A 13,761-nucleotide genomic window follows, 5' to 3' on the forward strand; every position below is an offset into this window, starting at 1 on the left:
CAAAGCAGAAGTTACACATTACTATTGAATTATTAACATTTAATATACATTTACTTTATTAACATAATTGCCTTTAAGAACTAAAACTTTGTAGATAATACCAAAGTTCCCTTTGACAATTACCTTTAATCCTGTCCCCTTTCACTCCCTAAAGTTAACCAGAGTCATGAGGTGGGTGGAGGGCCATGAGAGAGGGGTACCAGACTGTCACCAAATGACCCGTCTCCAGTGTGAACAGCACTCCTGCCACCATACAGGAGGACCCTCTATGGAGAATATTTTTTCAGAGCTGTTTGTATGCATCTGATGATTAGGAGGAAAATATAAAGTATTTTGTGTGCTTACATAGCATTTCCTACTGGATATATCACTTTGTAGAGTTGGTTATTCTCTAGCATCAGAGGCCCTAGATATCTTTCCACGTGTAAATCTACTTCAGTCTTTACAAATTTGGGATGGTTTTCCACTGTGTAGATATCACATAGTTTATTTTGCAAGTCTTCAATTGATACGCATTTGGCTCACTTCTGAATTCTCTCTATTATACACAATACTTCAGTGGACACTTTGGCCCATGTCCTCTTGGGTTCAAGGATACTTTCTAAGCTGGAGAAGATACGCATCATGGGCTTTCTCATCTATGCTGTGGCCCCATCGCATGCACAAAATCTGGCTTGCAGGAAGCCCTTCATAGATATTTTTTTAAACTGGTTTGACTGATCCCAGCTTATGTCACCCCTTCTAGCTCCTGCTCCCCCAAACGAGAATCCAGTCCAGAGGCGCAGTGGTCTGAGACCCGCACTGCCTGTGCTGAGAGCAGAGGTACGTTATCAATTCTAGAGAAATCGGGGCAGTCTTCCTACTAGAGGACATGATCAGGTCCAATATTAATCATAGCTTTTAGAATACGCTATTGAGACAGGCAGAAAACAAAATTTAAATTAGCCTCAAATAGGTATGATTTCCATAGAAGCAATTAGAGCCATTTCTTTTTACAGCAACTGAATGTATCAACATCTCCTTTTCTGCCGCCCAAATGCCTCCTGTTTGCAGATGAGAAAATTACTGTTGTCTCCATCATGAGCACTAAATTATATTTATGTAATTCCCATCTGCTCCACCACTTCCATACTCTTCATGTGACTTCATTCACTCCCAGCAGAGGCATGTTAATAGCAAATGCTGAATGATGAATTATTTCTCACGGGAAAGATAGTTAATTTCACTGACTCCCATGTGTCACAATTCAATGCATCACCCTGTATGGGGAAGCAGACCTGTGGAGAGGAAACCACAAAAGAGACAAATCAATGCAAAAGCTCTGTGATCCAAAGCTAAGGTCATTTTTAATGGAATAAAAAGGCACTCCAGGGCTTTAGTTATTATACCACAATCACATGCCACTGTGCCCTCAACTGTAATTAGAGCACAATCATACACATCCTAGGATGTTTTCTTTAAGTGGCATTGAAAGCTGAGGGAGGGATAAAAAATATTTGTCAAGTAAGTACTGAGATTTAAAAAAAAAAATACAGTAAATGCAACATTGATGAAAAAAATCCATTTTATATTTTCCCTTACAATTTCTAATTTTACTTTGCTTGTCCCTACCTCTGTTAGTCACCAGATACAAAACATTCCACTAAATGGCATTGCTATTAATAAGCTTTTTGCTGTGGGGTTTCAGACAACTAGCAATCATGAGGCCATTTCTTATTTTAGAGGTCATATAGTTTGACTCCAAGCTCCTTGGTGGTAGGGATCAGGTGATGCATTTCTTGGGAGGCACAGCAGGGGAGGTATTGATGGGAACTGGGTTCCTAACTCAAGATAGGAACCATTTCTGGGAGGATAGGAGAGCAATTTATGCAAAATGTTTTACAGCTTCGGGCCCTAGTGGTTTGCTAGTTCTGCTACTATTTGCATCCTTCACTAAACATCTTTCCTTGTAGTGATTTGAATCAGTTTGTTTCCCTTGTATCCCAAAGCCCCCAACTTGAAGAGTAGTAAAGTGTCAAGTTGTATCATAACCTATTAAAAAGAACAGGCAAGTATACCCTTAGGCTCCATGAGGTCTTCTCTATGAATACAGCTTCTGTACATTAGCTGGAATCATACTTCCATCTTTCATTCCAAATTGCTTGTTTCTGTCCATATTTATTAAGCTAAACATAACCGAGGCTAGAAGGCAGAAGAGTATCCAGGGAAAGAGCTTGTAAGTAATCTTACTTCACTTGGCCTCTGTCTATTTGGCAAGGTAACCCCCGACATATGTAACTGACTGAAAGGTCCCTGTTGAGCCAGACTGTAGAGTTCTCAGAAATCACAGAGTCTGTTTCTTTACAGGAATCATGATTCTGCTCAGGTGGTGAGGAATATATTAACTGAAGCTTTTTGGGAATGTGTTAGTCTGAATTCTTTCTAAATTATAATTGCTTTTTGAAGGTGGAGAGAAGGAGAAAAAAGGCTGGGCATAACTGAGGTAAAAGGGGAGTGGAAGAGAGAGGATGTGAAAGAGATCACAATCAAGGGAGAGAAAAAGGTGTGTGGAAACAGATATGAGTTCAGTGTTCCTCTTTGGGGGAAAATAAGGAAATCGATTTAAAAAAAAGAAAAGAAAAAATTTTCACTAGACCTAGAGAAAAGATATTTTAATGTTTGCTTCTAATTGCATAATACTATCGTCAGAAAGAATTCAATTAGTGGCTCTAATTTTTTATTAAAAATTACTAAATCACAAATTGAATAGTTTGTATAGTTCTATGCTAAAAAAAATTTCAATAGTCTTAAAGAAAATGGATTATTTTCCAAGAAAATACATATAAGCAAAACAGGAAAGTGTGTTAAAGAAGAGACTGTGTCAGGAAACAAATAATTTTATAGGAAATGAAGAGAGGTATCAAGGAAGGACTCTCCCCTTGCCCTAGGTACCCAACCTGCTTGGCTGTGTGAGTAGATTCCCATCCCCACTCCCCAGATAAACCATTCAGGTTTATTCCTGCTCCCTGAATAAACCATTCTCATGCTACCTAAATGGTTTTAGAGGATAAAGAATGAAGGAGAGCTTTACAGTGTATTTACATACAATTAGCAAAACCCCACTGTAGCATAATCTCATGTATGAATTAATGGAAAACTAATCCAAATATTAGCATAACTTGTCAAAACATAATATGAAAACATAACATGAAAAAATGATCAGTTCATAATGACACCCCAAAATAAAATAATCTAGATGTGAGCTTAGCAACTAATATGCAATACTTCTTTATTAAGAGACTGAATGAAAATTTTCCATATTGAAAAGATGTTAATCATTTCCACATATATCTAAACATTTTACTAACTGTAGTAAAAATCCTCATATTCCAATGTGACTTTTTTCATAATTGATCAAGTAATGGTTGTGAACTTAACCTATAGATTATAAAATGTATCACAAAGTCAATATTGAATAAAATATAATACTGATACATGAATAGAAAAAGAGACCAATGAAAGAGAAGAATAAATTCAGAAATATACCTAAATAAATACAGAATTTGGTGTATGATAAAGATAGCACTTTAAATTAATGGGGAAAACAAAAATTCTTTTAATGTGCTAGGACCACTGGCTAAAGCTGGTAAACAGTAAAGTTAGTTCTTTATCTGTTTTTTTCTTTTGAAATAAATTTCAAATGGCATAATGATGTATGTTTAAAATAAAAAGTGTAAAATTACTAGAGAAAATGCTGGAAATCATAATCTTTATGTGGGCAAAGATTTTAAGCATAATATTCAGTGCAAAAACCATAAATTTAAAAAAGGATGTTAGATTGGCCTGTTTAGTGGCATGAAATGTATGGATGTCAAAAAGCATTTTTAAAAAGATTAAAAGGCAAACACAGACTTTCAGCAATATTATTTGTGTAAATACACACACATAAGTATTAAGAATCAGTAAGAAACAATTTAAAATCCCCATGCAAAAGTTGGGTGAAATGGATACATAGGAAGTTCATCAAAGAATGCAACTATTCAATAGAAATACTCTCCTCATAAGCAATCACAATGCAACTGAAAACGGGATACCAATTTTGGACTTTAGGTTGGTGACACTTTTAAATGATAATACTCATGTTATTTCAAAATTGAAGAATGGACCTGCTCACATAATTCTGGTGTGAAATATTGGAAATTATCTTGACTTTTTTGAATTTATTAAAAGTAATTAAAACCTGCATATCCCCCTGGCAAAGCAATTTTAATTCTTATTTGAAATCACTAAGAATATTCACAAATAATGCTTATACAAGAAAGCTTATAGTGGTGGATAACTATAAATTTATTAAAATTATACCTTTAAACAATTTATGACCCAGCAATCACACTTTAGATGTTTGTCCTAAGGAAATAAAAATTTAAATTCACAAACAAAACCTATATACATTCATAGCAGCTTTATTTTTAATAACCCAGTGGTGAAAACAGCCCTCTTTTTTTCAACTGGTAACTAGATGAATAAACTGTGACATGTCCATTCAATGGAATACTATTCAGCAACTAAAAAGAATGGGCTATTGATGCATGCAACAACTTAGGTAGATCTTATGGGCTTAAGGATATTACACCAAATGAAAAAAACCAAGCACAAAAGATTGCATATTGTTTGATTCTATTTATATAATATTCTTGAAATGCCAAATTGGCAAGATTAACATGTTATTGATTTCCAGGGGTTAGACTTAAAGAGAAGGGGTGACTGTTCAAGGGTAGCAAGAGGGGTTTTCTTGATGGTGGTGGAATAGATCTGTCCTTAGTGTGCTGATGGTTCCACAGATCTACATGTGATGAAATTTCATAGAACTATGTGCTTAGTTGCTTAGTCATGGTCGACTCTTTGTGACCCCATGGACTGCAGCCCACCAGGCTCCTCAGTCCATGGGGTTTTCCTGGCAATAATAACTGGAGTGGGTTGCCATGCTCTCCTGCAGGTGATCTTTCCAACCCAGGGATCGAAACCAGGTCTCCTGCATTACAGGCAGATTCTTTATGGTCTGAGCCACCAGGGAATCCACTCACACACATGAGTACATGTAAATACTGGTGAAATAAGACTTAATGATGTCTACAGTTTAGTTAAGTCTTGTATAAATGTAAATTTCCTAGTTTTGATAATAAGATGCTATAATTATATAAGATATCATCATTAGGGAAAGCTGCATGAAAGGTACATGAAAACTCCATACTCTTTCTGTGCTTCTAACATTTCTATAAAATAAAAAGTAGAAATACATACATACAAACATGCATAATACCCAAACTCCCAAACCCTTACCAATAGGTGTCACTTATGTAAATCTTTTCCTATCACTTGGCCCATTTCTGCATTTTAATTCTGATTGATTCTCCCTCTTTCTTCTCTCTATTTTAAAATTCTTACAATACTCAGTTTTGTAATTAGTATGCTTATTGTCTTATCCTACTATTTAGATTTTAAAGTTTTTGAGAACAGAGACTATACCATTTGCATCCTAGGATCTCTGCATATTTGCCATTCACATTGAATGTGAATATCACTCTCTCCAGCATAGTTTGTATTCAATATGTTTAATAATTAATTTCATTTAATTAAAATTAGAATTCCTCTTAGTCATAGAACAGAAAAAGAGGTTAAAATACTTCTTCAACTACTTTCACTTTGGTGAATGTCCTTAATTACCCTAAGTATATAAAATACAAATAAAAGCATTGAAATATACATAAAGCATGTAATACATTGTAAAGTTCTCAGTAATTATATTTACTGGATCAAACTGGGACTAGGATTCATTTTTATAAGGAAAAAGAAAGGAAATCAGATTTCCCATGTGAAATCCATATAAAACTTGTCTGGATTCTTACACTGTTGATTCTATAAAGAGGTTTGTTATAAAAATTGAATTTTGTCCATGAATATTGGTGTGATTTTGTTATAGCAGCTCCAAAAGTTAAAATAAGAGAATCAAATCACCAAGTTTCTGAGTGCTACACTGTCACTGTATTGATTTTTTGAGGTACAATATACAAAATGATCTTTGAGACTTCCCATTTGTATACAGCCTTTTAAAGAACTTCTTGAGAGGAAATTAAGGAAGAAAAAGTTTCCCAGTGCTCACAAACCTGGTAATATATCAGGAGGGATGTGAAAGTTTCATGCTGCCATCTTCTCAAATCCTTGGTAAGAAATTGTCCCTTGCACTTAGCTGTTTTGATGGATTAGGAAAGACAAGAATATTCTCTTATTTAGTTAAAATGGTTTTCTCTCCTATAGTGAAAGAGACAATTTGATATAGTATTTTTTCTATCAGAAGGTTTTTCAGAAGAGATCATAAAAATTCATACTAATAGCATTTCATGCAACTGCAGGGGATTTGATCCCCACCATATTCAACATTCTATAAAAAGGGAATGGCTGAGTCATCATTTTAATGTGCTTCTTTCTTAGTATGTCTGGATAAAACTGAGTTGTTGTTAGTAAGTTATTGGGGTAACTACCCAGCTGGTGCAGTAGTAAAGAATCTGCCTATCAATACAGAAGATGCAAGACATGTGGGTTATATTCCTGGGTCAGGAAGATCCCCTGGAGGAAGAAATGGCAACTCACTTCAGTATTCTTGCCTGGGAAATCCTATGGACAGGGGAGCCTAGTGGGCTACAGTCCATGGAGTTGCAAAGAATTGGACATGCTGAATAAGCTACTTGCAAGGCCAAATCCAACCACACTTTAAAAACCCATGCTATAAAGATTAAAATGTTCTCCAGCAATCTGGCTTCCTTTAAAACTACATGTTGAGTTCCTTTTAGGCTTCCCTGATGGCTCATACAGTAAATAATCTGCCTGCAATGAGGGAGACCTGGGTTCGATCCCTGGGTTGGGAAGATATCCTCGAGGAGGGAGTGAGTTCCTTTTAGGAAAAATAACAATGAGGGACAGATATAAAACTCTGAGTTCTTCCCTTTGTTGTCCTGGAGGTTTTGTCTTGTTTTCTGTTGAATGGCAGAAATAGAGAGTTCTGAAATGGATGGTTTGAGGTCAGTGGTCTGTGACTTTGCCTCATTTTGCTAATATAAGATGCCACTTGGGTTTGGCAGCATGGGATGTGCGCCTACATAGGAAACCAAAAAATCCTATGCTGTGGGTCCTATTAATATCAGCTATGGAGCAAAACCAGAGAAGGCAATGGCACCCCACTCCAGTACTCTTGTCTGGAAAATTCCTTGGGCGGAGGAGCCTGGTAGGCTGCAGTCCATGGGGTCGCTAAGAGTCGGACACGACTGAGCGACTTCACTTTCACTTTTCACTTTCATGCACTGGAGAAGGAAATGGCAACTCACTCCAGTGTTCTTGCCTGGAGAATCCCAGGGATGGGGAAGCCTGGTGGGCTGCCATCTATGGGTTCGCACAGAGCTGGACACGACTGAAGCGACTTAGCAGCAGCAGCAGCATGGAGCAAAACAAGGACAATTGATTCTTGATTAGGTGACATGATTTTAGTCATGCATGGGATGCCTGATTCAAATTTACTTTTCCATTATCACATCATGGATAGGGCAGTCTGATGGATCATTCTCAGGATACTTATCTAAAAGAACTGAAGAACAAGCCTGCAAATGTATTTCTCACAGCCTTATTGCTCTAAGCTCTGGCTTCCCTGGTGGCTCAGATGGTAAAATGTCTGCCTGCAAAGTGGGAAATCTGGGTTCAATTCCTGGGTCAGAAAGATCCCCTGGAGGAGGAAATGGCAACCCACTCCAGTACTCTTGCCTGGAAAATTCCATGGATGGAGGAGCCTGGTAGGCTACAGTCCATGGGGTTGCAAAGAGTTGGACACTACTTAGCAACCTGACTTTCTTTCTGTCTATTGCTCTAATAGTGAAAAGGTGGGGACGGGGGAACACTGAAAACTATAAGTATGCTGAATGTTTGCCAGTTCAGATATACTGTCCACCTTTTCCCACTCTTGTCCCGGGGCAGTGACCGAGATCTCTGTTCTCAACATCAGCTGATTCTCTTGCTCTTTGATTTCTGGTTGGGTTTGGTCAGTGGTAAGCAGAAGCATGAGATTGGAAGGTAGAAACAGAGAGAAATTGGAGCACTGACTTCACAAGCCCCTGCCAGGCTGGGGTTGGGAGCAGCTGAGTTCTCCACCAAAGCTTCTATCTGGAGACCCTTTCTGATGGCTGCAGCTCTTCAGATCCTGGTAACCATGCTTCCCTCTCCCTCTTCAGGCTTGTGTGGCATGGCTCCTGGGTACTTTGCCATCCCTTCTTGGTGTCCCTGGCCCTGAACTCTCACTTGCAAAGCATCCCTTTATTAATTCTAGCCAGTGCATCAGTTGACTGGGTCACCTGCTTCCTTTCAGAACCTCAACTGACACAATATGAAATGTTTATAGATATTTTAATACAGCCATGTGATGACTATTATATATTCATTAAACATATTTTTTACAAATAATGCTTAATCTCATGAAAAAAAAAATGCTCAGAATGGGTTTAAAGAATAGGTATAAAATGATAGCTAGAATATGACCTCAGAAATCCCCTGGCAGTCCAGTGGTTAGAACTCAGAGCTTTCACTGTCCAGGTCTAGGTTCAGTTCTTGGTTGGGGAGCTAAGATCCTGAAAGTCATGGGACATGGCATTCCCCTCCCCTAAAAAAAGAATATGATCCCAATTTTGAAAAGATATGGAATGTTCATGTGTGTACACAAATATTTAAAAGAAAAAATTGGAAGAAAATATACTGAACTCTTTTTTTTTTTTTTTTTCTAATTTTATTTTATTTTTAAACTTTACATAATTGTATTAGTTTTGCCAAATATCAAAATGAATCCGCCACAGGTATACATGTGTTCCCCATCCCGAACCCTCCTCCCTTATACTGAACTCTTAAGGACTTGTTTAATTGATATATTTAGAAATGTTTAAAATATTTTCTTATTTATACTTTTGTTTGTTTTCCAAATTACCCATCATGAGGATACATTACTTTGTAGTCAAATTTAAAAATAAGCTTTTATTTATATAAATATATGTGTCTGTCTATGAGGAGGGCAAGGCAACCCACTCCAGTATTCTTGCCTAGAGAATTCCATGGACAGAGGAGCCTGGTGGGCTGTAGTCCATGCGGTCACACAGAGTAAGACACGACTGAGCAACTAAGCCGCAGCAGCATGTCTGTCTACATGTGTTATATATTTTTCTTCATCTAACATAAAAATGGTAGGTATACTATAAGCCATACCATTGTCTTTAAAGTAAATTTTACCTCAGAAAATTATTTTTATTGTCTTATAATGTCATATGGTTTCTAAGCACTGAACTATCAGAGGAAGTGGGGTAAAAAATATCATTGATATTAAGTGAAGATTTTAAGAAAAGAAATTACATAAAATTCTATAAAATTGAAATCTTTGAAGACTTGAAATAGAAAGCAATAAATCAAAACAGAATAACAATTAATAAAGTAATAACAATTAGTCCTATTATTTCTATAGTACCTTTCATTCCCAAATCCCTTGTGCATACAGTAGTCCGTTTTCTTTCCCTAATAACCCAAAGAGAGCTTTTTGACCCCTCGGGAAATTTTTAGCACCATTCAGCACTCTGAATTATTATCTAGAACCCACTTGCACATCTCCATTTTCAGGACTGACTACATGTGACTTAAAGTTACAGGCTATAGTTAATATTGTTCAGAAAATCTTTAAATATATAAAGAGGAGCATTGTAATATCACTGTTCTGACTGTTTCATAGTATAATTCATTTTCAATAAGACTGGAGATTTCAATGTTGCTCATTGAAAAAGCTATCAAATAATTAGGGCTAAATAAGAACTGGAAAAGAAATCAGAAAATGAGAGAGTAAAAGATAAGAAGAAGCTAGCCATCGTGATCTGATTAATATGATGCCAATTGCTGGGATTTAACTACTGTGTGATTGATGATCTAAATGACAAGAAGTAGAACAGATTCTTTGCCCAGGTTTTGTTTTGATTTTTAATCTAAAGTTTTAGTTCACAGAAGTGAAAGTGAAAGTCACTCAGTTGTGTCTGACTCTTTGCAAACCCATGGACTATACAGTCCATGGAATTCTCCAGGCCAGAATACTGGAGTGGGTTCAGTTCAGTTCAGTCACTCAGTCGTGTCCAACTCTTTACGACCCCATGAACCACAGCACACCAGGCCTCCCTGTCCATCACCAACTCCTGCAGCCTACCCAAACTCATGTCCATTGAGTCGGCGATGCCATCCAATCATCTCATCCTCTGTCGTTCCCTTCTCCTACTGCCCTCAATCTTTCCCAGCATCAGGGTCTTTTCAAATGAGTCAGCTCTTCACATCAGGTGGCCAGAGTATTGGAGTTTCAGCTTCAACATCAGTCCTTCCAATGAACACTCAGGACTAATCTCCTTTAGGATGGACTGGTTGGATCTCCTTGCAGTCCAGAGAACTCTCAAGAAACTTCTCCAACACCACAGTTCAAAAGCATCAATTCTTCAGTGCTCAGCCTTCTTCACAGTCCAACTCTCACATACATACAAGATCCCTTCTTCAGGGGATCTCCCCAGCCCAAGGATAGAACCCAGGTCTCCCACATTGCAGGTAGATTCTTTACCAGCTGAGCCACCAGGGGAGCCCAGCAGTGGTTAGATGCCACAAAGTAGGTGGCAATGCCTTAACCGTACGCATATTGTTAGGTCCGAGAGTCTCTTCCATCCTTATCAAAGGGAGTGCCAACATTCTCTCCTTTCATACAACACATTCCATGGTAAGTTTATCATAAGTTATGATGAAATAGAATATTCTTCCCTGAGCAGCTGATAACGATGCTACAAGAAGAGAATACCTGATAGTTTCTCCAGCTTAACTGGTCTTAGCCACTACTCTACATGTGTCTGGTTATATATAGTATATACTATATATATAGTCTTAAAATTTTGTTTCAATAAAATAGATATTCATTGTAAATAGTAAACAGTAAAACAGCTGGCTTAAGTAAAAAAGTAAAAACTTTCTCATTTTCCCATACCAAACCTACTCCCCTAGTGTAACTTAAAAAATAGCCTCATGTATATCTTTCCACATGGTTTTATGTGGGCATCTCTGTGTGTGTGTGTATTCCTTTGTTTCTTTTCACAAAAAAAATTGATCAATGCAAAGTATGATATACTGTATAATATAGTGATTCACAGTTTTAAAGGTCATACTTAATTTATAGTTATTATAAAATACTGGCTATATTCCCTGTGTCATACAATACTTCCTGTTAGCCTGTCTTACACACAATAGTTTGTGCCTCCCACTCCCCCACCTCTCTATTGCATAATCTTGCTCTCCACTGGTAACCACTAGTTTGTTCTCTATATCTGTGGGTCTGCATCTTTTGTTTTATATTCATTAGTTTGTTGTATTTCTTAGATTCCACATGCAAGTGAATACAGCATTTGTTGTTCTCTGTCTGATTTATTTTACCCAGCATAATGCCTCCGGGTCCATCCATGTTGCTGCAAATGGCAAAAATTTCACTCTTTTTTGTGGCTGAGTAGTATTCCATTGTATATATGGACAAATCGATAAATAGATACATTTATCTATCATTTTAAATTACCTGTGTGCATGCTAAGTTGCTTCAGTTGTGTCCAACTCTTTTCAACTCTAGGGACTATAGCCCACTGGGCTCCATGGGATTCTCCAGGTAAGAACTAGAGTCGGTTGCCATGCCCTTCTCCAGGGGATCTTCCCAACCTAGGAATCGCACCCCATGTCTCTTATATCTCTTGCATTGGCAGCTGGATTCTTTACCACCAGCACCACCTGGGAAGCCCTATCTTTAAATTACCAAAATATACATAAATACATTCTGGTTACAAAATCTATCTCAGTTTTCACTGCTATCTATTTGGGACTTCCAGAAGGAAAGGTTTTATCATTAAAGATCCCACCCTGTGACCACCTCCCCCCCACCCCTAATTTTTCCCTCCTTCCTCTACTCCCCACCCATGCTTCTTCATCTCACTGTACATCACAATTCAGCATGGTGGGCAAATACAAAAGCATGGCTTGACTAACTCTGAAGGGGATGGATTTCTAGGCAGAAGCATTGCACGGTTCAGGCTAAATCTCAGCCACAGTGCCAAGTTGTGTTGTTTGATTGGCACTGAAAGGAAGCAATCTGAGGGCTGCCCCACCTCCTACCATTGCCTCCTCATTCTTTTCCTCACAATCATCTCTCATCAAAATCACACCCAGAGCTAGAGCAAACTCTTTAGTTAAACCCTTAATGATGGAGGAGTTATGGGATGCATTTCTCCATCACACAACTAAAAATAAAGCAAAAATAAACCACTAAATAAATATGTTTTTCTGGATTTGTAACACTGTGCTTTTTAAAATTCTGTGATATATTGTGAATTATTTTTTTAATTTTGAAGAAGTGCCCTTTTTACTTCTAATTATATCTATTTATATATAATACTTTAAAAAATATATTTATTTGGCTGCACCAGATATTAATTGCAGCACACAGAATCTCTTATTCTTTTTAGTTGTGGCATGTGGGATCTAGTTCCCTGTCTAGGGATCGAACCCAGCTCCCCCTGCACTGGGAGCATGAAGCCTTAGCCATTGGACCACCAGGAAAGTCCTTGTCTAAAACAATTTTGTATCAAATTTTGTGTTCTTGGTTGTGTCTTCTTTTATTTAAAGAATGCCCTAAAAACTCCATAAAACCTGGCTGCTTCTCTGACTATGATATTTCTTATACCTATACATATTTTATAAATGTTTCACAATACATTGAATATTTACTAAAAATTGATAAGTTCTTTTAAAAGAAAAAAACAAGAGCAAAGGTTTTGCCTTAGGAAATAATCCTGATCTGTTATTCAATTTCAGTTCCAGTTCTAGGTTTAAGTTTCCTCCTGGTGCCTGGTTCCTTTGCGTGAGTGTGTATTCAGTTGCTTCAGTCGTGTCTGACTCTTTACAGTCCTATAGACTGTAGCCCTGGAAAAGGAAATGGCAAACCACTCCAGTATCCTTGCCTGGAAAATCCCATGGACCGAGGAGCCTGGTGGGCTGCAGTCCATGGGGTCGTAAAGAGTCCGGCATGACTGAGCAACTAACAGACAGACTGTAGCCCCCCAGGCTCCTCTGTCCATAGGATTCTCCAGGCAGTAATACTGGAGCGGGTTGCCATGCCCTCCTCCAGGGGATCTTCTTGGTTCAGAGATCGAACCCATGTCTCCTGCATTGCAAGTAGATTCTTCACCCACTGAGCCCTCTGGAAAGCTCCTCAGTTCCTTTATTCATACTTAATTCTAGTGTCTGTGTTTCTATTATTTCTCTTTCTCATTCTTCACCTATTATTCTACCATGTCTTCCAACACATGATCCTCCTTCATAGTCCTTAAAGTCTCAATTTTCTGTTCCAGTCCAGTTCCTGAGATGATTATGCAGCCATGCCTATGTCTGACGTGGTCTTGGGGAGAATTCCAGTCCCTCTCCAGAGACAGTGAGTACAGTGAAGAAGTTACTTGCATCCCTCCTACTAGCATTATTTTTCGTGAATACTAGTGGTACCTCCTGTTTTCTCAGGCCCCAAACCCAGAATCCACTTTGATATGGCATTCCCTTTTACTTCCTGCATCCAGACTAGTCTTGCCAGCTCTTCATTTTTCCTTCCATTCAGTTTTTTCTCCACTTCCATCATTTGTTTTCAAAAGTTTCTTGCCA

General features: G+C 37.8%; 1 long non-coding RNA gene across 1 annotated transcript in view; it reads left to right on the top strand.

Moving 5' to 3' along the window:
• LOC105004203 overlaps positions 1-13,487 on the top strand; it is a 64,767-nt gene extending 51,280 nt beyond the window's left edge. The window contains exons 2-3 of the long non-coding RNA XR_827188.1: positions 746-822; positions 13,461-13,487. This is a non-coding gene — a long non-coding RNA (uncharacterized LOC105004203). The remainder of the gene's footprint in view (positions 1-745; positions 823-13,460) is intronic.
• Positions 13,488-13,761: the final 274 nt, after the last annotated feature.

Source organism: Bison bison, unplaced genomic scaffold (genome assembly GCF_000754665.1).
Source record: "Bison bison bison isolate TAMUID 2011002044 unplaced genomic scaffold, Bison_UMD1.0 scf7180017864473, whole genome shotgun sequence".
Lineage (NCBI taxonomy): Eukaryota > Metazoa > Chordata > Mammalia > Artiodactyla > Bovidae > Bison > Bison bison.